Source organism: Chiloscyllium plagiosum, unplaced genomic scaffold (assembly GCF_037043375.1).
Source record: "Chiloscyllium plagiosum isolate Xiang-an unplaced genomic scaffold, Cpla_swu_hap1 HiC_scaffold_44, whole genome shotgun sequence".
Classification (NCBI taxonomy): domain Eukaryota; kingdom Metazoa; phylum Chordata; class Chondrichthyes; order Orectolobiformes; family Hemiscylliidae; genus Chiloscyllium; species Chiloscyllium plagiosum.
Window position 1 is genome coordinate 61,416,640 of NW_028270182.1, and position 24,785 is coordinate 61,441,424.

The 24,785-nt window shown below is 44.7% G+C and overlaps 1 long non-coding RNA gene across 1 annotated transcript in view; it reads right to left on the bottom strand.

Annotated features, from left to right (window-relative positions):
* LOC148137416 (uncharacterized) overlaps window positions 1-24,785 on the bottom strand; it is a 107,042-nt gene that overhangs the window by 38,515 nt on the left and 43,742 nt on the right. Inside the window, exons 6-7 of the long non-coding RNA XR_015754341.1 lie at window positions 16,442-16,576; window positions 3,326-3,460 (exon numbers count right to left, since the gene is read on the bottom strand). This is a non-coding gene — a long non-coding RNA (uncharacterized LOC148137416). The remainder of the gene's footprint in view (window positions 1-3,325; window positions 3,461-16,441; window positions 16,577-24,785) is intronic.

The window sequence follows — 24,785 nt, forward strand, 5'->3', positions numbered from 1 at the left end:
AGCTCATGAAGGTAACGGAAATAAATAGTGTAGTCACATGGGGAGGACATTAAAGGTATAAAGATATGTAGTGTCTGAAGCAGATTACATGCACAGGGAGGGGAGTAGGGACCAGCAGAGTTTACAGAGATTGAGTGCGCTTTAGAGAGGAAGAATTTATCATCATCATTAGGATTATAGAGACCAAGTTCCATGATAGGGACGGTTGAACTGGAAGGTTTCTACAGACATGGAGGATGTTATCAGGTGGAGGGGGTTCCTAAAGTCAGGAGTTCTTTGGGAGATTACACTGATAGTGAGATTCTCAGGTAGGAGCCTGACATAGTTACAAAGACAGGGAGGTATTTAGATCTGGAAGGGATTACACAGATTGGGACAGCTCAATGAAGTGAATAATTTTTCACAGATAAGGAAGGCTTGGAGAAGCTGGAGACGTTTACCCAGATAGGGAAGGATGGAGAGGTTAAAGGCAAATACATTGACACAGAGGGTAGTATTGGTAGGAGGGGCTTACAGGGATAGACAGGACTGTCGGGGTTTACCGGGATGAAGGAATTTAGTATCTTCTGGAGACATTTAGGGATTAGGCTGTTAGGGATTGGAGAACCTGACAGAGACAGAGAGCATTGTGGGGACTAGAGGAGATTCCAAACAGAGGAAAGATGATTGGGAATGGAGGATATTACAGAGATCACTAATACAGCATGGGTCAGGATTGATATCTGGGACCACCTGGGTTGTCTCAGTCAGGACCATACAGCAGAGGGGAAAGAAATGCCCTCACAAGATGGTGGAATTGAAGCCTCGAATATAGCTGTTCCTTGCCCAGCAGTGTCCTATACCTCTCAGCCATATCTCTGCTATGGCTGGAATATCCCAGTATCCACAGCCAATCCATGCTCTGAGCTCGTCTGCCTTCCCAGTCAGGCATCGTGCGTTGCCAGTCAGCCCACCTGCACCCCCCAACCCCCCACCAAGGGATACTGGTGCTCCTTTGCTTCAAGTCCAAGTCGCCCCCCCCCCCATCTTGTACAGGTCACCTCTAACCCAGAAGAGATCCCAATGCTCAAAAGAACTGAATACCCTGTGTCCCCTACACCAGCTCCTCGGCCACACATCCATCCGGATTATCTTTCTATGTCTATCCTCACTGGCATGTGGCACTGGGAGTAATCTGGAGCTCACTACCCTTGAGATGCTGCTTTTTAACTTCTGACCTAATGCCCGATACGCATTTCACAGGGCCCCATCCCTTTGTCTACCTCTGTCATGTGGACCAATGTGCATAATAACCTCTGGCTGTTCACCCTCCACCTTCACAATGTTCAGTAACAGCTCAGAGTCATCTTTGACTCTGGTACCCGGAAGGCAGCACACTATCCTGGGGTCACTTCTGCAGCCACACAGTCTCCTGTCTGTCCCCTTCACAACTGAGTCTCTTATAATGAGACTGAATGTGGCAAACAGAGACTGGCATGAACTATCTGCAGTCAGGGCTATATCTGGAAAGTGGAGTATCTTAAAGTGATACAGTGAGGATCCATGGCCAGTGTGTTAATAAACTGGGAATGACAAAGGGAGAAAGTCCAGTGAATACTGATCAAGTGATATCGTGAGTTTGATCGAGGAAATACAGTTCAATAAACACAGGTGTAACTCTTCACAAGAACAGAGAGTGCAAGGGGTCCTTAAAAATAATGGGTAAGCAATGGCCATGAAATATCCTTGGCAGACACTATTAAGGAAAAGCTACAAGATATTTTGTGACTTTCGTCAGAGTCAGAGGATTCCCAATAAAGACTTCAGCCTGTTGGAAACCAAGGGGACAATCTGTATGGAGCCAGAGGAAGTAGGTGAGGTCTTCAATTAATACTTCCCATCTGTAATCACACAGGAGAAAGGCATTGTATCCGGGGATGGTGAGGTTCGAGAATATGTTAAGATCAATATGGAGTAGGTATTAAATGCAGATGAACAGAGAGATCACTGTGTCCATCTACATGGATTGTTGAAAGTTGCCACCCAGGTTGATAGAGTTGTTAACAAGACATTCAGCGTGTGAGCTTTTATTGGTACAGGGATTGAGTTTCGGAACCATGAGATAATGCTGCAGTTGTACAAAACTGGTGCGGTCGCATTTGGAGTGCTGCCTATGGTTCAGATCACCGCATTACAGGAAGGATGTGAAAGATTTGGAAAGGGTTCAGAGGAGACTTACTAAGATTTTACCAAGTCTGAAGTGAAGGTCTTAGGAGGAAGGCTGAGGGACTTGAATCTGTTTCTGTTCGCGAGAAGACGTTTGAGATCAATTAATTGAGACATATGAGATAGTCAGAGAGTTAGATGGGTTGGACAGTGAGAGCCTTTTCCCTCGGATGGCGATGCCGAGAACGAGGGCAGACAGCTTTAAATTGAGGTAGATACTAATATTAATAAATAGATATGGGGCAGATGCCAGAGGTAGGTTCTTTACTCAGAATAGTCGGGGCATGGAATGCATTGCCTGCAACAGTAGTGGACTCACCGACTTTAAGGGCATTTACACAGTCATTGGCTAGGCATATGGACGAGAATGGACTAGTGTTAGTACTTGGGCTTCAGATTGGTACCACAGGTCGACGCAACATCGAGAGCCGAAAGGCCAGCAATGTCATGTTCTGTGTTCTAGAGAGCATAAATATGTGATGGGAGAGGAAAGACTTAGATGAGATTGCAGGAGAACATTTTTCACACAGAGGATGGTGCAAGCATGGAATGTGTTTCCAGGGGAAGTGGTAGAGAAAAGTACAATCACAACATGTAAAAGACATTTGGCAGGTACATTGAGAGGAGAAGGTTTGAAGGGATATGGGTCAAGTGCAGGGAAACACGACTCAGTCAGGTACTCTGGTCAGCATGGACTAGTTGGATCGAAGGAACCGTTTCCGTGATGCTTGGCTCTGTCTCCAGTTATTGGAGGAGGAGACGACAGAGGTAAGGCATGTGATAGACACTGAAGCAAGTTACAGCGATAGGGATGGTAGTCTGGAATGCAGTACATTTCAAATATGTGGAGGGACTATCGGGAAGGGAAGAGGTTACAGAGACAGGAATTGTTATAGGAGTTACAAATGATTGAAGACACTGGTCCACAAGACATGCCACAGATACGGTGTTGCAGAGTAGTGAGACGTAGTACAACAGAACTTATAGTAGGGGTGGGGATTGAGCCTGGGGTGTGTCATAATGTGCTCCCCCTCCAGCACTGTATGTATATCATGTCTTGTTAGCCGATTTTTGGAGCCATCTCATTGCTCTCCGCTCTATGCACTGTGAGTGATCTTACCTCACTGCAGGATTTATTGAAGGCTCCAGATCTCCCTGCCCTTTGTCTCTCTGGCTGACTAACCATCTTCAATGAGGTTATGGACGAGACACCCAGCAGTTGGAAAGTCTATTGAGTCAGGAACTCCCTAAATTCCTACAGGAAACAGAGAAATAGACAGAATGGGAAATTAGACTGATGCACTGAGGGTTACACATGGAGAATAGCACTAAGTCACACAGATCTGGAAAATCCCAGGCTCCATCCTTGGCCTGTTCTGCTGCGTCTCTCTGGAGTGGGGAATTCAGTTGGCTCAGGATCTGGAGTAGCTGCAAGAGTGAGAGACACTGACAGAGGTAGCAATTAGACCCACACAGTGAGGGATACCACATGGAAAGAGACTGAGTGATATCACCAGAGTGCTGGAAGATGTCAGTATCAAACAATTGTTTCGGAAGAACGGGTTTTGCTTCATTTTGCACTGGTATAACTAGTCAGGAATGAGCTACCTGTGAGCAGGTGAGGTGGTGGCCGAGTGGTATTATTGCTAGAGCATGTATCCGAAACCTCAGCTAATGTTCAGGGGAGACAGGTTTGAATCCCACCATCAGAAATGGGTGATGTTTAAATCAATATTTTTTTTAAAAAACTTGCAATTAACAATTCATGAATAAGTATGAAACCATTGCTGATGTCCAAAATAATTTTTGTTCATCAAAAAGACACTGGTCCTTTCGAGAAGGACATCTGCCCATCATCATGTGGTCTGCACGACATAGCCACATCGAAGTGTTTGCCTCTCAATTACCCTCTGAAATGGCCGAACAAGTTACTCAGCTCAAAGGGAGCTAAGGCTCGGGAGGGGGACAAGAAAGGCTGGTCAGCCAGAGACACCCATATCCCACAAGTAACTAAAAACAATCTTGTTGCACTGGGACCCAATGGAACCATGATGAGAATGGAGTGCTGGTAATTATGTTGGCAGGTTTATGGACAGAGCTTTAAACTTACAGAAAGGATGCAGGGACAGGGTTCAAGTGAAAGAAGCTTTCCAAATCCAAAGATAAAAAGTGAAGCATCAGAACAGCATCGGAACGTGACTGAAGTCAAGCAGACAGGAACAGGATGGAAAAAGTTTAACTAAAACTGTACATCAGTGAATAGGTTTGTGACAGGAGTTTATGGGAAAGAGTAAATCATTTTTTTTTGGAATGGACGAAGTATCTTCAATAAGGTAGATGGATTTGTGACACAGAGATAAATGATAGTTAGACCCGAGAGAGACATGGTTACAGGATGAAAAATAGGTGGAACATAAATATTCAATTGTTCACAATCTTGCGGGATCTAAGGCAGAATAGGAAAGGAGGTTGGGTAACGCTGACAGAAATGGGTAACAAAGGCATTACAGAGAACGTATTTGGCCTCAGATCATGAAGTAGAGTCAGTCTGAATGTAAATTCTGGCTACTACTTGCCAAGGACACAAGCAGCAGAACAGTTTTAGCCACCAAACAGCATTTCATTGCTCATCACTGCATTAAACAGGAACTCATTGGAATTTTTAACAAAGGCATTGTGATAATTTTGGGAAACTTCAATATTCACATAATCTGGGAAAATCACACTGACAAGAGAAGAGGAGTTCAAAGAACTTTGTTTTTTCCTCAGTGTTTCTTTGAATAACACATTGTGCAACTGGCGAGGGACGTAACTATCCCAGTGACCGTTGTCTGATGAAGCTGAGTGAATGAGTAATGTCACACTGAGATCCTCCGGGAAATTGGGATAAAGTGACATTTAAATAGTTATAAAGCTTTATCATGAATCACAGAATGGACAAGACACAACTGGAAACAAAATAGCCCATTTACATAGGTTTGAATGGAGAACCCGCCTCAGGTAACTGTCTGTGTGGAGTTTGCACATTCTCCCCATGTCTGCGTGGGTTTCCTCCGTGTGCTCCGGTTTCCTCCCACAATCCAAAAATGTGCCAATTATGTGATTTGGCCATGCTAAATTGCCCGAAGTGTTAGGTGAAGGGGTAAATGTAAGGGAATGGGTATGGGTGGGTTACGCTTCGGCAGGTCGGTGTGGACTTGTTGGGCTGAAGGACCCGTTTCCACACTGTTAGTAATCTAATCTAATCTAATCTAAAACTGACCAAGAGTTAACAGGATGAACAGACTGAAATATGTGTCTGTAAGCGAACAGTTGAAAACACTTGAAGAACGATGTAAAACACTCAACAAAAGGACATTCCATTGAAACAGACAAAACCTCAGCAAGAAATTCCCTGCTGTCCCTCACTCAGGACAAAATGGACCATATTAGATTATCAGGCTTAGAAGAACATCAAAAAGTACAAACAATTCTCAAGCGAGAGAGTGTTTGTGCAGTAAGTGTTAGAGGGATTGTGGGCTGTCTGCTAGCAAGAGGGGGGCAGTGGGAAAATAAATCATTGTCAGGGTTTAATGTCACAATAGGAACAGGGAGAGGTGAGGTGCTGGAGGTGGTGAGAGTGTTACAGGGAGATTGCTGCAGATGGAGGGGTTTGCAGAGGTAGGGAGGGACATTTGTATTTTTGTTTATTCATTCTTGGGCTGTGAGTGTCACTACCTGAATCAGCATACATTGCCCACTGCTAATTAACCAGAGGGCAGCTCCGAGTCAGCCATATTGTTGTGGCTCTGGAGTCACATGTAGGCCAGACCAGGTTAGAATGTCAGATGTCCTTCCCTAAAGGATGTAAGTGAACTAGATGTATTTCTCCTACTGATCAAGAATGTTTTTATAGTGACCTCACCAATGCCCACCACAACATAACATCCCAAATCCTGCTCTCAATGCTGTGACCAATGAAGGAAACCATCCCAAACGCCTGCTTCACCAGTCTGTCTACCTGGGACACCACTTTCAAAGAGCTGTGTACCTGCATCCCTGGGTCACTGACTGACAACACTACCGAGCCCCGAACATTAACTGTACAAGTCCCACCCTGGTTTGTTTCACCAAAATGGAACACGTCACATTTATCTAATTAAACTCCATCTGCTATTCTTCAGCCCACTATCCCAGCAGTACTGTTCATCCTGTTTTTACATAGTTAACCTTCTTCACTGTTCAGTATATCACCAATTTTAGTGCCACACACAAACGTATTTACCAGGAAACTAATATTCTCAGCCAAACCAATTATCCAAATGACAAACAACAATGGACTGACTGCACCTCCAGTCAGAAAAACAAAATGTCTCCAACTACGCTCTGTCTCCTACCGTGAAGTAAATTGTATTATCCAGTTGACTAGCTCCTCCTGGATGCCGTATCCTTTTACCTTGATCAGAACGTATTACCCAGTTTTCCATACGGAACGTAAAACATAAAACAGTACAGAACAAGGCCCTTCGGCCCTCAATGTTACGCCGACCTTTTATCCTCCTCTAAGATCAAACTAACCAACATACATTTCATTTTACACTATCATCCATATGCTTTTTCCAAGAGTTTATTAAATGTCCCTCATGTATCCAACTCTACTACCACCACTACAGTGCATTCGACACACCCACCACTCTGTGTGGAGAACCAAACTCTCTGAAATCTCCCCTTAACCTTCTTCCAATCACCTTAATATTATATTCCCTTCTGATAGCCATTTCTGCCATGGGAAAAAAAAATTGTTCACTGTTCACTGTCTGTGCCTCTCATTACCTTGTTCACCTTTACCAGGTCACCCCTCACCCTTCTTCACTCCAGTGAGGAAAGCTTTACCTCCCTCAACCTTTCTTCACAAGACATGCACTCCAGTCCAGGCAACATCCTGGTAAATCTCCTTTTTACCATCTCCACAGTTTCCACATCCCTGTATGAGAGGACCAGAACTGAACTTAATATCGAACTGTGGTCTAAGCCGAGCTCCATAAAGCTGTAGCACAGCCTCACGGCTCTGAAACTCAATCCCCCAGCTAATGAAAGCCAACACAATGTATTACTTCTTAACAACCCTATCAGCTTGGTTGGCAACTTTGAGGGATCTAGAAGTGGAACCAAACATCCCACTGTTAATCCACACTGCCAACAATCCTATTTTAACCCAATATTCGGAATTCAATTTCGACGTTCCAAAATAAATCACTTCACACTTTTCCAGGTTGAACTCTTTCTGCCACCTCTCAGCTCAACTCCTCATCATATCAATGCCCCGTTGCAACCTACATCAGCCCTCCACACTATCCACCATTCTATCAATGTTTGTGTCATCGGCAAACTTACTAACCCACTCTTTCACTCCCACATCCAAGTCATTTATGAAAATCACAAAGAGCATGGTTCCGGGAACTGATGCCTGCTGAACACGACTGGTCACCGAGCTCCAGGGTAAATGCTTTCCATCTATCATCACCCTCTGTCTTCTATGGGCCAGAAATTCTGCATCCAGACAGACAGGTTTCTCTGTATCCCATGCCTCCGTACTTCCTGAATGGTTAGAGGTAATGAGGCGCTGCATGAAAGGATGGAGAACTGCTGTGGGGACTGCAGAAGGTTACAGTGATAACATGTGCTGGAGAGGCTGAAGGGCAGGTCAGCAAGGGATGGATGTTACAGACAGAGTAGGGTTGTAGGTGCTGGACAAGATGACAGACATAAGGATTTTTGCAGCGCTTTGGGGATAGTGGACACAACACTAAGTTTCAAAGTCATTTTGGAAAGAGATAAGGATAGTGCAGAAGTGAAGGTGCCAAATTTGGAGAAGCCCCCGAATCATTAGAATATTACTGTCACTGGGCATTATCATTATCACGAGACAGGATCTGGCAAACACAGACTGGGAGGAACTATTTGCAGTTGGGTTCATATCCGGATAAAAGAAGAAAGCTAAAGTGATACAGTGAGGATTATGGGCCAGTGTGCTCCCAGAAGAGTGAATGACAAAGGCAGTAACTCCAGTGAATAATGGTCAAGCGATATCGTGAGCTGGATAAAGTAGGTACAGTGTGATATAAACAGGGGAAGCCCTTCAAAAGTATAGTGTATGCAAGAGGGGGTGGGCCTTAAAAATGAGGGGCAACAATAGGCATGAATTATCCTTGGCAGATACTGTTAAGGAAAGGCCATTAGGTATTTTATGAGTGTAGTTAGAGGAAGAAGATCGCCAGTTAAAGAATTGCACCTGTTAGAAACCAAAGGGATAATCTGTGCATTGAGCCAGAGGAAGTAGGTGAGGTCTTCAATGAATACTTCCCATCTGTATTCACACAGGAGAAAGGCATTGTAGCCGGGGATTTCAGTTGGGATGGTGAGGTTCCAGAACATGTTAACACCAATAAGGAGCAACTATTAAATGTCTTCACAGGCATAAAGGTGGAGCAATCCCCAGTGCCCAATGAAATGTATGGCAGGCTGCTATGGGAGGTAAGGGAGGAGATTGCTGGGGCCGTGGTGGATATATTTAATACTTTGCTGGCCACAGGTGAAGTGTCGAATGACTGGAGGATCGCTAATGTGGTTCCTTTATTCAAGAAGGGCAGCAGGGATAGGCCACGTAATTCCAGAGCAGATAGTCTGACAGCAGGGGGAGGGAAATTATTGGGAACAATTCTGAAAATGAATTAGCACTTGAAAAGACAGGGATCAACTCGGCTGAGTCATCATTGATTTGGCAGAGGAAGATACTGTCTGAGGAATTCAGTTGCATTTTTTTAAATGGTCTCTCAAAATATTGAGGAGGGCAGTTCAGATGATGTGGTTTACGTGGACCTGAATAAGGCTTTGACAAGGTCTCACAAGGAAGGCTGGTCCAAAAGGGAAGATCCGAATGGATTCAAGGCATGTTGGTAAATTGGATACAAACTTCGTGGATAAACATCTTCATCTTGGATTTTCTTTCACCAGCGGGTGTACCACAGGGATCTGTGCAGGGACCATTGCTGGTTAGTCTGTGGAATAATAACTTCGAGGTGAAAGCAAAAGATGTGATGGAGAGGGATAAGTGTGCACTACAGGGCAAGAGTTATAGCTGGGGGCAGGGAAATTATGATGCGGTGAGGCATGACTTAGGATGTGTGGCTTGGAAAAGTAAGCTTCAAGGCAAGGTCGTAATTGATATGCGGAGCTTGTTCAAGGAACAACTATTGAGTGTCCTTGATAAGTATGTACCCGTCAGGCAGGGAGGAAAGGGTCGTGTGAGGGAGCCGTGGTTTAATAAGGAATTGGAATCCCTTGTTAAATGGAAGAGGGCGGCCTATGTAAAGATGAGGCGTGAAGGTTCAATTGGGGCGATTGAGAGTTATAAGGTAGCCAGGAAGGACCTGAAGAGAGAGCTAAGAGCAGCAAGGAGGGGACATGAAAGGTCCTTAGTTGTTAGGATTAGGGAAAACCCTAAGGCTTTCTATAGGTATGTCAGGAATAAAAGAATGACTAGGGTAGGAATAGGTCCAGTCAAGGATAGTAGTGGGAAGTTGCGTGTGGAGGCTGAAGAGATTGGGGAGACACTGAATGAATACTTTTCTTCAGTATTCAATCAGGAACAGGACATTGTTGTCAATGTGAATACTGAGTCACAATTAAGTAGAATGGATGGCTTTGAGGTATGTAGAGAAGAGGTGTTGGAAATTCTGGAAAGGGTGAAAATAGATAAGTCCCCAGGGCCTGATGGCATTTATCCTAGGATTCTCTGGGAAGCAAGGGAGGAGATTGCAGAGCCATTGGCCTTGATTTTTATGTCCTCGTTGACGACAGGAGTAGTGCCAGAAGATTGGAGGCTAGCAAATGTGGCTCCCTTGTTCAAGAAGGGGAGTAGGGATAACCCTAGTAACTATAGGCCGGTGAGTCTCACTTCTGTTGTGGGCAAAATCTTAGAGAGAATTGTAAGGGACAGGATTTATGAACATCTGGATAGGAATAATGTGATCAAGGATAGACAGCATGGTTTTGTGAAGGGCAGGTCGTGCCTCACAAACCTTATTGAATTCTTTGAGAAGGTGACTAAGGAGGTGGATGAGGGGAAAGCGGTAGATATGGTGTATATGGATTTTAGTAAGGCGTTTGATAAGGTTCCCCATGGTAAACTACTGCAAAAAATACGGAGGTATGGCATGGAGGGTGAGTTGGAGGCTTGGATTAGGAGTTGGCTGGCTGGAAGAAGACAGAGGGTAGTAGTTGATGGCAAAGGTTCATCTTGGAGTGCCGTCACTAGCGGTGTTCCGCAAGGATCTGTTTTGGGACCATTGACCTGGAGGAGGGGTTAGAAGGTTGGGTGAGCAAATTTGCGGATGATACGAAAGTCGGAGGAGTTGTAGACAGTGAGGAAGGATGTGGCAGGTTACAGCGGGATATAGATAAGCTGCAGAACTGGGCAGAAAGGTGGCAAATGGAGTTTAATGTAGCTAAGTGTGAGGTGATTCACTTTGGTAAGAGTAACAAAAAGATGAGGTACTGGGCTAATGGTCGGATACTTGGTAGTGTGGATGAGCAGAGGGATCTTGGTGTCCATGTACACAGATCTTTGAAAGTTGCCACCCAGGTAAATAGTGCGGTGAAGAAGGCATATGGCGTACTGGCTTTTATTGGTAGAGGAATTGAGTTCCGGAGTACTGAGGTCATGTTGCAGTTGTATAAGACTCTGGTGCGGCCGCATCTGGAGTATTGTGTGCAGTTTTGGTCGCCATACTATAGGAAGGATGTGGAGGCACTGGAACGGGTGCAGAGGAGGTTTACCAGGATGTTGCCTGGTATGGTAGGAAGATCGTATGAGGAAAGGCTGAGGCACTTGGGTTGTTTTCATTGGAGAAAAGAAGGTTTAGGGGTGACTTGATAGACGTGTACAAGATGATTAGGGGTTTAGATAGGGTCGACAGTGAGAATCTTTTTCCACGTATGGAATCAGCTATTACAAGGGGGCATAGCTTTAAATTAAGGGGGGGTTGGTATAGGACAGATGTTAGGGTTAGGTTCTTTACTCAGCGAGTCGTGAGTTCATGGAATGCCCTGCCAGTAGCAGTGGTGGACTCTCCTCATTATGGGCATTTAAGCGGGCATTGGATAGGCATATGGAGGATAGTGGGCTAGTGTAGGTTAGGTGGGCTTGGATCGGCGCAACATCGAGGGCCGAAGGGCCTGTACTGCGCTGTATTCTTCTATGTTCTATGAAATTATTTGCAGGTTTGCAAATGACATGAAAGATGAATATGTTGTTCACAGTGAGGGGGATGGTCTCTTGCTACAGTCTGATGACGATCAGATGATAATCTGAGCAGAGTTTAGTTCTGAACAATGTGAGGTCATACCTTATGGGAGGATGATAAGCGAAGGACAGACATAATGAATGGTTGGTTTTTGCAGAGTACTGAGGAACACAGGGACCTGAGGGGACAAATCCATAGATCCTGTAGGTGTAAACACAGTGAGACAGAGTGGAGGAAGGCACCTGAACTGGGAGCGGGAGGGGGGCACATATCCTGTTGTGACGAATTGTTAGAGCTGCTTGAGATGATATAAACTAGTCTGGCAGGGTGTTGGACCTGAAACAGTCAGAGGGAGGAAAGAAAATTGAGGCTGGTACACAAGTTAAAGACAGCAATTTCAACAGACAATGCAGGCAAGAACATAACAGGGAATGGGGGGAAACTGATGATTAAACTGCATTTATTTCATTGCAAGGGGCCTGACAGCTAAGGAAAATGAACTCAGGACATGGATTTGAACATGGGACAGGGAGATTATAGTGATTACAGAAACAGATGAGGGAGGGACAGGGCTGGCAGCTCATTATTTCAAGGTAGAGATGCTACAGGAAGCATCGAAAGGGAGGCAAGAGAGGACGTGTCGTGGTGGGTTTTGATTGCAAGAATCATCCTAGCAGTACTTAGAGAGGATATTCCTGTGGTATCGCCCAGTGAAGCTATGTTAGTGGAAATGAGAAATAAGAATGGGCCATCACTTTTGTACCGACACGATTGTACTGCTGACCCCGAATAATCCGTGGCAGACTGAGGGACAAATATGTGGGGAGATCTCAAATATCAATCATAATAATCGGGCTGTTATGATAGGGGTTTTTAAACTTTCCAAACTGAGACTGGGACTGACAGTGTTCAGTGTTTGCAAGGGAGGAATTTGGGAATTGAGTTCCAGAAAACTCCCAATCAATATGTAAATGGCCTGAAAACAGAAATGGGCAAAACCTGACTTCCCCTTCGGGAATAAGGTAGGGAAAGGGACTGAGGTGTTAGTGGGAAAAGATTTTCCCAAAGCGACCACAGTTCTATTAGTTTTGAAAACAGCGATGGAAAAGGACAGGCCTGGTCCACAAGTTCAAGTTATAAAATGGAGCCAGCCCAATCTTGATCGTATCAGCCAGGAACTTTCAAAGGGTGACTGGGGAGTCTATTTGCAGCGAAAGGGAAGTCTGGCTAGTGAGAATATTTTAAAAGTGAGATAAAGTGAGCATTCAGCGCCAGCATGTTCCTGTTTGTGTGCAGGTCAATGTTGACAGCACTCGGAAACACTGGCTGTCTATTGAGGGTCTGGTCAAGGAAAAGGGGGCACATGTCAGGTATAGCCAGCTGGACCAAGGGAATCCCTGAGGATCACAGGGGCTGTAGGAATATACTTTGGAAATCAGGACTGTAGAAAGGGGACATGAAATAGCCTCAGCAGAGAAGGAGAAAGAAAATCCAAAAGTCATTTTATATATATATTTAAAGTAAATGGGTAACTCAGGACAAAATAGGTGCCCTTAAAGGCCTATGAGGCAATTGATGATTGAAACTGCAGGATATTTACTAAGACCCTCAACAACTTTTTCCCTCCAGAACTTACTGTGGACAAAGACTGGGGAACTCAGGGAATAAGAGCAATACATTAGACCGCAATTGGAGTTCTCTGCAATTCCAGTCTCCCTGCTATAGGAATGATACTGTGAAACTTGAAAGTGCTCAGAAAAGATTAACAAGATATTGCCCGGGTTGTTGGTGAATAAGCTGGGAATACTGTCACTGGAGCATCGGAGACTGAGGGGTGACCTGACAGAGGTTTATATAAACATGAGGGGCACGGATTTGGTAAACATTCAGGTATTTTTCCAAGGGATTGTGTAGTCCAACCGTAGAGGGCATAAGCTTAAGTTTAGAGGGGAAAGGTTGTAAAGGGAATGAAGGAACAGCTTTTTCATGCACATGGTGATATGTGTATGGAATGGGCTGAGAGAGAAAGTAACAGATACTGATGCTATGACAACATTTAATAGGTATCTGGATGGGTATATGAAAGACAAAGGTTATGAGGTACATGGGCCAAATGCTGGTAAATGAGTTGGATTTATTTAGATCTTCTGGTCAGCATATCAGTTGGACCGAAGGGTCTGGTTCCCTGCTGTACACCTCTATGACTTTAAAAGAGTGCATGTAATAGAAGAGGTGGTGCTGGAGGTTTTAAAACACAAAGGTATGGAAAGACCAAGGACCTGATTAAGTGTATCACAGGACATTGTGGGATGGTAGGGAAGAAATTGTGGGGCCCCTAGCAAAGATATTTGTACCATTGACAGCCATGTGTGATGTGCTGGAAGGGTAGAGGGTGGAATAGTGGGCAGAAAAGGAGGTTTGCTAACATTACAAAGGGATCTTGACGATGTAGGTGAATGGGCTGAAAAACTGCAGATGGAATTCAATCTGAATAAATGTGAGGTAATGCACTTGGTAAAACAAACAAGGGTAGAGCTTATACAATTAATGTTCGGGCCTCGGTTAGTGTTTTAGAGCAGAGGGAACTCCAGGTTCAGCTACATAATTCTTGAAGGTTGCATCACAGGATGAATAAGACAGTGCTTGGCATGCCTGACTATTGCTCAGTCCATTGAGTGTAGGATTTGGGACGTCATGTTGAGATTGGACGGACATTGAGGCCTCTTCTGCAATACTCTGTCCAGTTCTGGTCGTCCAGTTATAGGGAGGATATTATTAACCTGCAAGGGGTTCAGAAGAGATTTACTAGGACATCTTGGGTTTGGAAAGCTTGAGTTCTGGAAAATGGCTGGACAGGCTGAGTCTTTTTTCACTGGAGCCTGAAGGTTGAGAGATGACCTTATGGAAGTTTATGAAAAAGAGAGGGATATAGATAGAGTTAACGGTAGTTGCCTTTTCTGCAGGATCGGAGAGTCGCAAGAGGAGGGGCCACACTGTTAAGGTTAGAGGAGAGAGATGTTCAAAAAAAGACCCGCGGCAAATTGTTACATAGAGGGTGGGAGAAGTGTGGAACGTACTTCCTGATGAAGGGGTGGATGTGGGTACAATTACAATGTTTAAAAGACATTTGTTTAAGTACGGGAAGAGGGAAGGTTTAGAGGGATATGGGCCAGAAACAGGCAGCTGGGTTGAGTTTAGTTTGAGATTATGGTTGGTACCAACTGAAGGGTCAGTTTCCATGTTGTACAACTATGACAGGAATATGGTTTTGTTCCATTATTTAAGAAAGGCTGCAATGGAAAGCCATGGAACTAAACACCAATTAGCCAGATTTCAGTGATGGGTAAATTGTGGAAGTGATTCTGCCAGACTGGAGTTACATTCATTTGGAAAGGCAAGGATTGATGAAAGACAGTCAGCACAGTTTTGTGCGTCCAAAGTCAGGTCTCTCTAATTTGATTGCTTTTTTGAAGTGGTGACCATACATTGTCCACACCAACGTCAGCAGAGCCTTTGACAGGATTTAGCATGATATACTTGTTGGTAAGTTTCGACCACATAGGATCAGGGAGAGCTAGCCAACTGGATAAGTAATTGGCTTGACAGTAGGAGACAGAGGGTAGTGGGAGAGGGTTGTTGTTCAGACTAGAGGCCTGTGACCAGCAATGTAGTATAAGGACCGAGGCTGAGTCCACTGATGTGCATCATCTACATAAACGATTTGGTTGAGAATATAGGAGTCATTGTTAGTAATTTTGTGAATGATCAAATTAATGTTATACTGGGCAGTGAACACCAACTGAGCCAGTGGACCAAGGAATGAAAGATGGAGTTGAATTCAGATGGTAGATTTTGTTAAGTCAAACCAGGGAGGACTAACACAGTTAATGGCAGGGCCCTGGGCAGTGTTGTCTAACAGAGAGACCAAGGGCTGCAGTTACATTGTTCCTTGGAAGTGGCTTCACATGGGGACAGGATGGTGAAAGCGGCATTTGGCACATTTGCCGTCACTGGCCAGCACTTTGATATGAGTTGAGATATTTGTAACAATGTCCTAAATATTTCCCTTAGGCAGAGGAGGCTATGGGGTGACCTTATCAATGTTTTCAAAATCTTGCGGGCCCTGAGATAGGAGAATAGCCAAGGGTATGTGAGTCCAAAGCTAGAGGGTATAAACTGGAGGTGAGAGAGCAAGGATTTAAAGAGGGAGCTAAGGGGCAACATTATCCACAGAGGATGGTGCATAGTCGAAATGAACTGCCAGGGTCACAAGGAGAAACAAGAACAATTACAACATGGAAAAGACATTAGGGTAGGTACATGGAGAGGAGAAGGTTTGAACAGATACGGGCCAAACACAGGCAAAAGCGAATCATTCAGTTTGGTAAACCTGGTCAGCACGGACTAGTCGGACCGAAAGTTCTGTTTCCGTGCTGCATGCCTCTGTCTCCAGTTATTGGAGGAGGAGACGACCGAGATAAGGCATGTTATAGACACTGAAGCAAGTTACAGCGATAGGGCTGGTAGTCTGGTATGCAGAACATTTCAAATATGTGGAGGGAAGAAAGGGAAGGGAGGAGGTTACAGGGACTGGAACTGATGTAGGAGTTACACATTTTTGAAGACACTGGTCAATGAGACATGCCATAGATACAGTTTTGGAGAGGGAGCGCAGAACAGAAAGATCCCAGGCAGCAGTCCCACCCTCATGTGGGAGGCCTGTTGTCCCCTTTGTTATACTGATGCTCACTTAGACAGCACAGGTCTGGATTGATAACTGTAAATTCCCGATGCTATCTTAGTACAAAGTGAGTTACATTAGGGGCGGTGATTGAGCCTGGGGTGTGTCTGTACTGTGCTCTTCTCCAGCACTGTATCCATGTCATGTCTTGTTAGCCAATGTTTGGAGCCCTCTCATTGTTCTCTGCTGTGTGTACTGTGAGTGATCTTACCTCACTGCAGGATTTATTGAAGGCTCCAGATCTCCCTGCCCTTTGTCTCTCTGGCTGACAAACCGTCTTCAATGTGGTGATGGACGAGACACCCAGCAGTTGGGAAGTCTACTGAGTCAGGACCTTCCTGAGTACCTACAGGAGACAGAGAAATAGACAGAATGGGAAATTAGACTGATGCAGTGAGGGTTACACAGGGAGAATGATACTGTGTCCCACAGATATCTGGAAAATCCCAGTCTCCATCCCTGGCCTGTGCTGCTGTGTCCCTCTGGAGTGGAGAATTCAGTTGGCTCAAGATCTGGAGTAGCTGCAAGAGTGAGAGACGCTGACAGAGGCAGCAATTAGATGCACACAGTGAGGGAGACCACATGGAGAGATATGAGTGATATCACCAGAGTTCAGAATAATTTCAGGATCAAACGAGTGTGTAGAAGAACGGGTTTAGCTTCATGATGCACTTCATGATGTATCAGTGCTCAGGGATGAGCAACGACTGAGCAGGCGAAGTGATCGCCTAGTGGTATTATTGCGAGAGCATGTATGCCAAACCTCAGATAATGTTCAGGGGTGGCAGGTTTAAATCCCACCATCAGAAATGGAGAAATTTGAAATCAACATTTTTTTTAAAAATGGTAATTAACAATCCATAAATACGTATGAAACCATTGCTGATGTACAAAAAAAAGCCCAAACACTTGTCCTTTTGAGAAGGACATCTGCTCATCCTCACGTAGTCTGCACCACACATCCACAGCAAAGTATTTGCCTCTCAATTACCCTCTGAAATGGCCGAGCAAGCTACTCAGTTCAAGGGCAGCTAGGGCTGGGCAAGAAAGGCTGGTCAGCCAGAGACACCAAAATCCCATACCTGATTTAAAATATAATCCATTAGGATGGTCCCAATGGAACTGTGCTGCGACCAGTGTCCTGGCCAATCATGTTGGTAGGTTTATGGACAGGGCTATAAATTGACAGACAGGATGCAGGGACGGGGTCAGGTGAAAGGAGCTTTCCAAATCGAAAGAGAAAAGGTGAAGCATTGGAGCAGCGTGGCAATGTGGCTGAAAACTATCAGAAAAGAACAGGATAGGACAAAGCTGGACTAAAGTGGCAAATCAGCGACTTGGGCTGTGACAGGGAATTGTGGGGAAAAGTAAATTATGTGTTTTTGTCAAATGCACAAAGTCTCTTCAATAAGGTAGATGGATTTGTGACACAGAGATAAATGAGACTTTGACACCAGAGAGATGTGGTTACAGGGCGAACACAAATATTCAATGGTCACAATCTTGTGCAAATTCAGGCAAATGGACAACTTTAACAGTAATGGATAACAAAGATATTACAGTGAAAGCATTTGGCCGCAGATCATGAAGTAGAGCGTGTCTGAATGTAAATTCTGGCTACTAGTTGCCAAGGACACAAGAAGCAGAACAGTTTTAGCCACCGAACAGCATTTCATTGCTCATCACTGCATTAAACAGGAATCAATTGGAATTTTTAAAAATAAACACATTATGATAATTTTGGGAAACTTCAATATTCATGTAATCTGAGATAATCGCAATGATAACAATGATATTGGAAGGGAGTGCGGAGATCTTTTTTCTGTGTATCTTTGAATAACATATTCTGCAACTGGCTAGGGGCATAACTACCTCAGACCGACCGATTTCTGATGAAACTTAGTGAATGAGTAATATCACACAGAAAGATCCTCTGGGATATTTTGATAAAGTGTCGTTTAAAGAAATAAAAAGTTTTAAAGTGACTCACAGAAAGGACAAGCTACAAGTGGAAACAAAAATAGCCAATGGCATGAGTTTGACAGGAGAACTGACCAAGGTAAACAGGCTAATCAGACTGAAACATGTGTCTGTAAATGAACAGTAGAAAACATTTGAAGAAACAGTGTAAAACATTTAACAAAAGGAACAGACAAACCTCAGCAAAAAATCCCCACCTGTCCCTCACTCAGGACAAAATGGATCATATTAGATTATCAGGCCGAGAAGATCACCAAAAATTACTTAAAATCCTGAAGTGAGAGAGTGTTTTAGGAGTAAGTTTTAAAGGGATTGCAGAGGGTCTGCTAGCAGGAGGAGTGCAGTGGGAAGGGGAATCATTGACACGACAGGAATAGGGAGAGGTGACAGTGCTGGAGGTGGTGAGAGTGTTACAGAGAGTGGTCAGGGCCTGAACGGTGTTACAAAGCCAGTAAAGATTGCTGCAGAGGGAGGGGTTTGTACAGGTAGGAAAGGCAGGTGTGTAACTTTCATTTATTCATTCATGGGATGAGGATGTCACTGAGCCAGGAATCATTGCCCTTCTGCTAATTATCCAGAGGGTCGCTCAGAGTCAGCCATACTGTTGTGGGTCTAGGTTCATATGTCAGCCATGTTAGAATGTCAGATGTTCTAGATTAAAGGAGGTAAGTGAACTAGATCAATTCTTCCTACTGATCAACAATGGTTTCACTGTGGCCACACCATGACATCTCAACTCCTACTCTCAATGCTCTGACCAATGAGGGTAATCATCCCAAATGTCTGCTTCACCAGCCTGTCTACCTGTGACACCACTTTCAATTAACTGGGTACCTGCACCCCGGGTCTCTGACTGACAACACTACCCAGGGACAGAACATTAACTGGACAAGTCCCACCCTGGTTTGTTTCACCAAAATGGAACACCTCACATTGAATCTAATTAAACTCCATCTGCTATTCTTTAGCCCACTACCCCAGCAGTACTGTTCATCCTGTTGTATCACAGATAACCTTCTTCACTGTCCACTTTACCACCAATTTCAGTGTCACCCAGTGTCACCAGGAAACCAATATTCCAATCCAAACCATTTATCCAAATGACAAACTACATGGGACCCACTGCAACGCTGGTCATATGTCTCCAGTCAGAAAAACAACTGCCTCCCATCACCCTCTGTCTCCTATCATCAAGCCAATTGTGTATCCAGTTCACTTGCTCCTCCTGAATGCCATATCCTTTTACAATGATCTGGGCTTATTCGGAGAAAGTGAGGTCTGCAGATGCTGGAGATCAGAGATGGAAATGTGTTGCTGGAAAAGCGCAGCAGGTCAGGCAGCATCTAGGGAACAGGAGAATCGACGTTTCGGGCATTAGCCCTTCTTCAGGATTCCTGAAGAAGGGCTAATGCCCGAAACGTCGATTCTCCTGTTCCCTAGATGCTGCCTGACCTGCTGAGCTTTTCCAGCAACACATTTCCATCTCTGGGCTTATAACCCAGTTTACCACACGGAACGTAGAACACAGAACAGAACAACAGAAGACCCTTCGGCCATGATGCCATGCCAACCTTTTATCCTAATCCAAGATGGAGGATGGGAACAAAAGTGCTGGCTCTAAGAGCTGCTCCTTTTTTTGAGGTATTTTAGGTGGTGGAGATGATTTCCTTGAAATCCCGGAGCAGCAGTTACTGTTTTATATGCTGTTGCATTGTTTTGGAACTTTGGAAAATAAAGTCAAAACAACAGCAGTTTAAAAGGGAGAAGAGCAGACAAAGGAAGCACTTGGTGAGGATATTGCAGGGGAGAGAAAGGAGGGGGGGGGGGGGAAGAGAGAGAGCGAAAGAGAGAGAGAGAGAGAGAGAGAGAGAGAGAGAGAGAGAGAGAGAGAGAGAGAAGAAAGAAAGAAAGAGAGAGAGAAAAAGAGAAAAAGAGAAAAAGAGAGAGAAAAAGAGAGAGAGAGAGAGAGAGCGAGAGAGAGAGAGAACCTGCACAGCTACCCCTTTTGCTGTTTGAATTCGTGTATCGCTGGACATCGGAGTGCATCTGGGAAAATTAACAAACAGTGAAATTCACATCTAATCGTGGAGGAAATGTTGGGCGAAGTCCACAGCGCAGAATCAGATAAATTAATTGAATTAATTGTTGTTTTAAGTCTGTCCAAGAGAAAGGCTGCACTAGTGGGTACAGTGCATTCTTTCTTGATGACATATTTTTGGAGATAAGTCTCTTGATTAAACTTAAAATATAAGCCATAGCTATTAATTTAACCGAGGCAGTGTTTGTGGGGGAATAAGACGGTGTTATTTTCTGGGTCTGTAGATTGTGAAGGAGCAAAAATGGCCTTTGCAGTGATATGTACTTCTTGTCAGATGTGGGAGTATAAAGAGAGTTTAAGGGTTACTGCGGATTATATCTGCCACAAATGCTGTTGGATGCGAATCTTTTCAGATCGAGTGGATCGGTTGGAGAGACAGATAGAAGCGATGAGGAATTTGCAACAGCAACAGGATGTGATGGTTGGCAGTTATAGAAAGGGGGGGGGGGGAAGACTCACATACAGTCACATAGATGGGTTAACTACAGGAAGGATAAGAGAGGAAGGCAGCTAGAGCAAGAGTCTTTTGTGGATATACTCATTTCAAACAGGTATGCTGTTTTGGAAAATGTAGGGGGTGATGGATTCTCAAGGGAACGTAGCACAAACAGTCAAGTTTCTGGTATTGAGACTGGCTCTAATGCAATGAGGGGTACGTCAGCTTCCAAGAGATCAATTATGTTAGGGGATTCTGTAGTCAGAGGTACAGACAGACGTTTCTGTGGCCAGCAGAGGAAAAGCAGAATGTGTGCTGTTTCCCTGGTGCCAGGATCAAGGATGTCTCAGAGAGGGTGCAGAATGTTCTCACGGGGGAGAGCGGCCAGCAGGAGGTCAATGTCCACATTGGAACCAACGACATAGGAAGGGAAAAGGTTGAGACTCTGAAGGGAGATTAGGTAGAAATTTAAAAAGGAGGTCCTCAAGGTTAGTAATATTTGGATTACTCCCAGTGCTACGAGCTAGTGAGGGCAGGAATAGGAGGATAGAGTTGATGAATGCATGGCTCAGGAGCTGGTGTATGGGAGAATGATTCACATTTTTGAATCACTGCAATCTCTTTTGGGGTAGAGGTGACCTGTACAAGAAGGACGGATTGCACCTAAATTGGAAGGGGACTAATATACTGGCAGGGAAATTTGCTAGAACTGCTTGGGAGGATTTAAACTATTAAGGTGGGGGGGTGGGTGGGACCCAGGGAGATAGTGAGGAAAGAGATCAATCTGAGGCGGTACAGCTGAGAACAGAAGTGAGTCAAACAGTCAGGGCAGGCAGGGACAAGGTAGGACTAATAAATTAAACTGCGTTTATTTCAATGCAAGGGGCCTAACAGGGGAGGCAGATGAACTCAGGGCAGGGTTAGGAAGATGGGACTGGGATCTCGTAGCAATTACAGAAACATGACTCAGTGATGGGCAGGACTGGCAGCTTAATGTTCCAGGATACAAATGCTACAGGAAGGATAGAAAGGGAGGCAAAAGAGGAGGGGTAGTAGCATTTTTGAAAAGGGATAGCATTACAGCTGGGCTGAGGGAGGATATTCTCGGAATACATCCAGGGAAGGTAGTTGGGTCGAACTGAGAAATAAGAAAGGGATGATCACCTTATTAGAATTGTATTATAGACCCCCCCAACAGTCAAAGGGAAATTGAGAAACAAATAAGAAAGGAGATCTCAGCAATCTGTCAGCATAATAGGGTAGTTATGGTAGGGGATTTTAACTTTTCAAACATCAACTGGGACTGCCATAGTGTTAAAGGTTTAGATGGAGAGGAATTTCTTAAGTGTGTACAAGACAATTTTCTAACTCAGTATGTGGATGTACCTACTACAGAAGTGGCAAAACTTGACCTACTCTTGGGAAATAAGGCTGGGCAGGTGACTGAGTTGTCAGTGGGGGAGCACTTTGCGACCAGCGACCATAATTCTATTTGTTTTAAAATAGTGATGGAAAAGGATAGACCAGCTCTAAAAGTTGAAGTTCTAAATTGGAGAAAGGCCAATTTTGACAGTATTAGGCAAGAACTTTCAAAAGCTGATTGGAGGCAAATGTTCGCAGGGAAAGGGATGGTTGGAAAATGGGAAGTCTTCAGAAGTGAGATAACAAAAATCCAGAGAAAATATACTCCCGTCAGGGTGAAAGGGAAGGCTGGTAGGTATAGGGAATGCTGGCTGACTAAAGAAATTGAGGGTTTGATTCAGCAAAAGAAGGAAGCATATGTCAGGTACAGACAGGACAGATCGAGTGAATCCTTAGAAAAGTATAAAGAAAGTCGGAGTATACTTAAGAGGGAAATCAGGAGGGCAAAACAGGAACATGAGATAGCTTTGGTAAATAGAATTAAGAAGAATCCAAAGGGGTTTTACAAATATATTAAGGACAAAAGGGTAACTAGGGAGAGAATAGGGCCCCTCAAAGATCAGCAAGGCGGCCTTTGTGTGGAGCCACAGAAAATGGGGGAGATACTAATTGAATATTTTGCATCAGTATTTACATTTGCAGTATTTCCCTACAGTTTATATCTTCCATATAAACTGTAGGGAAATAGATGGTGACATCTTGCAAAATGTCCAGATTATAGTGCAGCAAGTGCTGGATGTCTTGAAACACTTCAAGGTGGATAAATCCCCAGGACCTGATCAGGTGTACCCGAGAACTCTGTGGGAAGCTCGAGAAGTGATTGCTGGGCCTCTTGTTGAGATATTTGTACCATCGATAGTCACAGGTGAGGTGCCGGAAGACTGGATGTTGGCAAACGTGGTGCCACTATTTAAGAAGGGCGGGAAAGACAAGCCAGGGAACTGTAGACCGGTGAGACTGACCTCGGTGGTGGGCAAGTTGTTCAAGGGAATCCTGAGGGACAGGATGTTCATGCGTTTCGAAAGGCAAAGACTGATTCGGGCTAGTCGGTGGGAACTCCAGTCTCACAAATTTGATTGAGTTTTTTGAAGAAGTATTGACGAGTGTAGAGCAGTAGATGTGATCCATATGGCCTTCAGTAAGGCGTTCGACAAGGTTCCCCATGGGAGACTGATTAGCAAGGTTAGGTCTCACGGAATACAGGGAGAAGTAGCCATTTGGATACAGAACTGGCTCAAAGGTAGAAGACAGAGGGTGGTGGTGGAGGGTTGTTTTTCAGACTGGAGGCCTGTGACCAGTGGAGTGCCACAAGAATCGGTGCTGGGCCCTCTACTTTTTGTCATTTACATAAATTATTTGAATGCGAGCATAAGAGGTACAGTTAGTAAGTTTGCAGATGACACCAAAATTGGAGGTGTAGTGGACAGCGAAGAGGGTTACCTCAGATTACAACAGGATCTGGACCAGATGGGCCTATGGGCTGAGAACTGGCAGATGGAGTTTAATTCAGATAAATGCGAGGTGCTACATTTTGGGAAAGCAAATCTTAGCAGGACTTATACATTTAATGGTAAGGTTGTAGGGAGTGTTGCTGAACAAAGAGACCTTGGAAAGCAGGTTCATAGTTCCTTGAAAGTGGAGTCGCAGATAGATTAGATTAGATTACATTACAGTGTGGAAACAGGCCCTTCGGCCCAACAAGTCCACACCGACCCGCCGAAGCGAAACCCACTCATACCCCTACATTTACCCGTTACCTAACACTACGGGCAATTTAGCATGGCCAATTCACCTGACCCTGCACATCTTTGTGACTGTGGGAGGAAACCGGAGCACCCGGAGGAAACCCACGCAGACACGGGGAGAACGTGCAAACTCCACACAGTCAGTCGCCTGAGGCGGGAAGTGAACCCGGGTCTCAGGCGCTGTGAGGCAGCAGTGCTAACCACTGTGCCACCGTGCCGCCCACAGATAGGATAGTGAAGAAGGCATTTGGTATGCTTTCCTTTATTGGTCAGAGTATTGAGTACAGATGTTGGGAGGTCATGTTGCGGCTGTACTGGACATTGGTTAGGCCACTGTTGGAATATTGTGTGCAATTCTGGTCTCCTTCCTATCGGAAAGATGTTGTGAAACTTGAAAGGGTTCAGAAAAGATTTATAAGGATGTTGCCAGGGTTGGAGAATCTGATCTACAGGGAGAGGCTGAACAGGCTGGGGCTGTTTTCCTTGGAGCATTGGAGACTGAGGGGTGACCTTATAGAGGTTTACAAAATTATGAGGGGAATGGATAGGGTAAATAGACAAATTCTTTTCCCTGGGTTCGGGGAGTCCAGAACTAGAGGGCATAAGTTTAGGGTGAGAGAGGAAAGATATAAAAGAGACCTAAAGGACAACTTATTCACGTAGAGGGTGGTACATGTCTGGAATGAACTGCCAGAGGATGTGGTGGAGGCTGGTACAATTACAACATTTAAGAGGCATTTGGATGGGTGTATGAACAGGAAGGGTTTGGAGGGATATGGGCTGGGCGCTGGCAGGTGGGACTAGATTGGGTTGGGATATCTGGTCGGCATGGACAGGTTGGACCGAAGGATCCATTTCCATGCTGTACATCTCT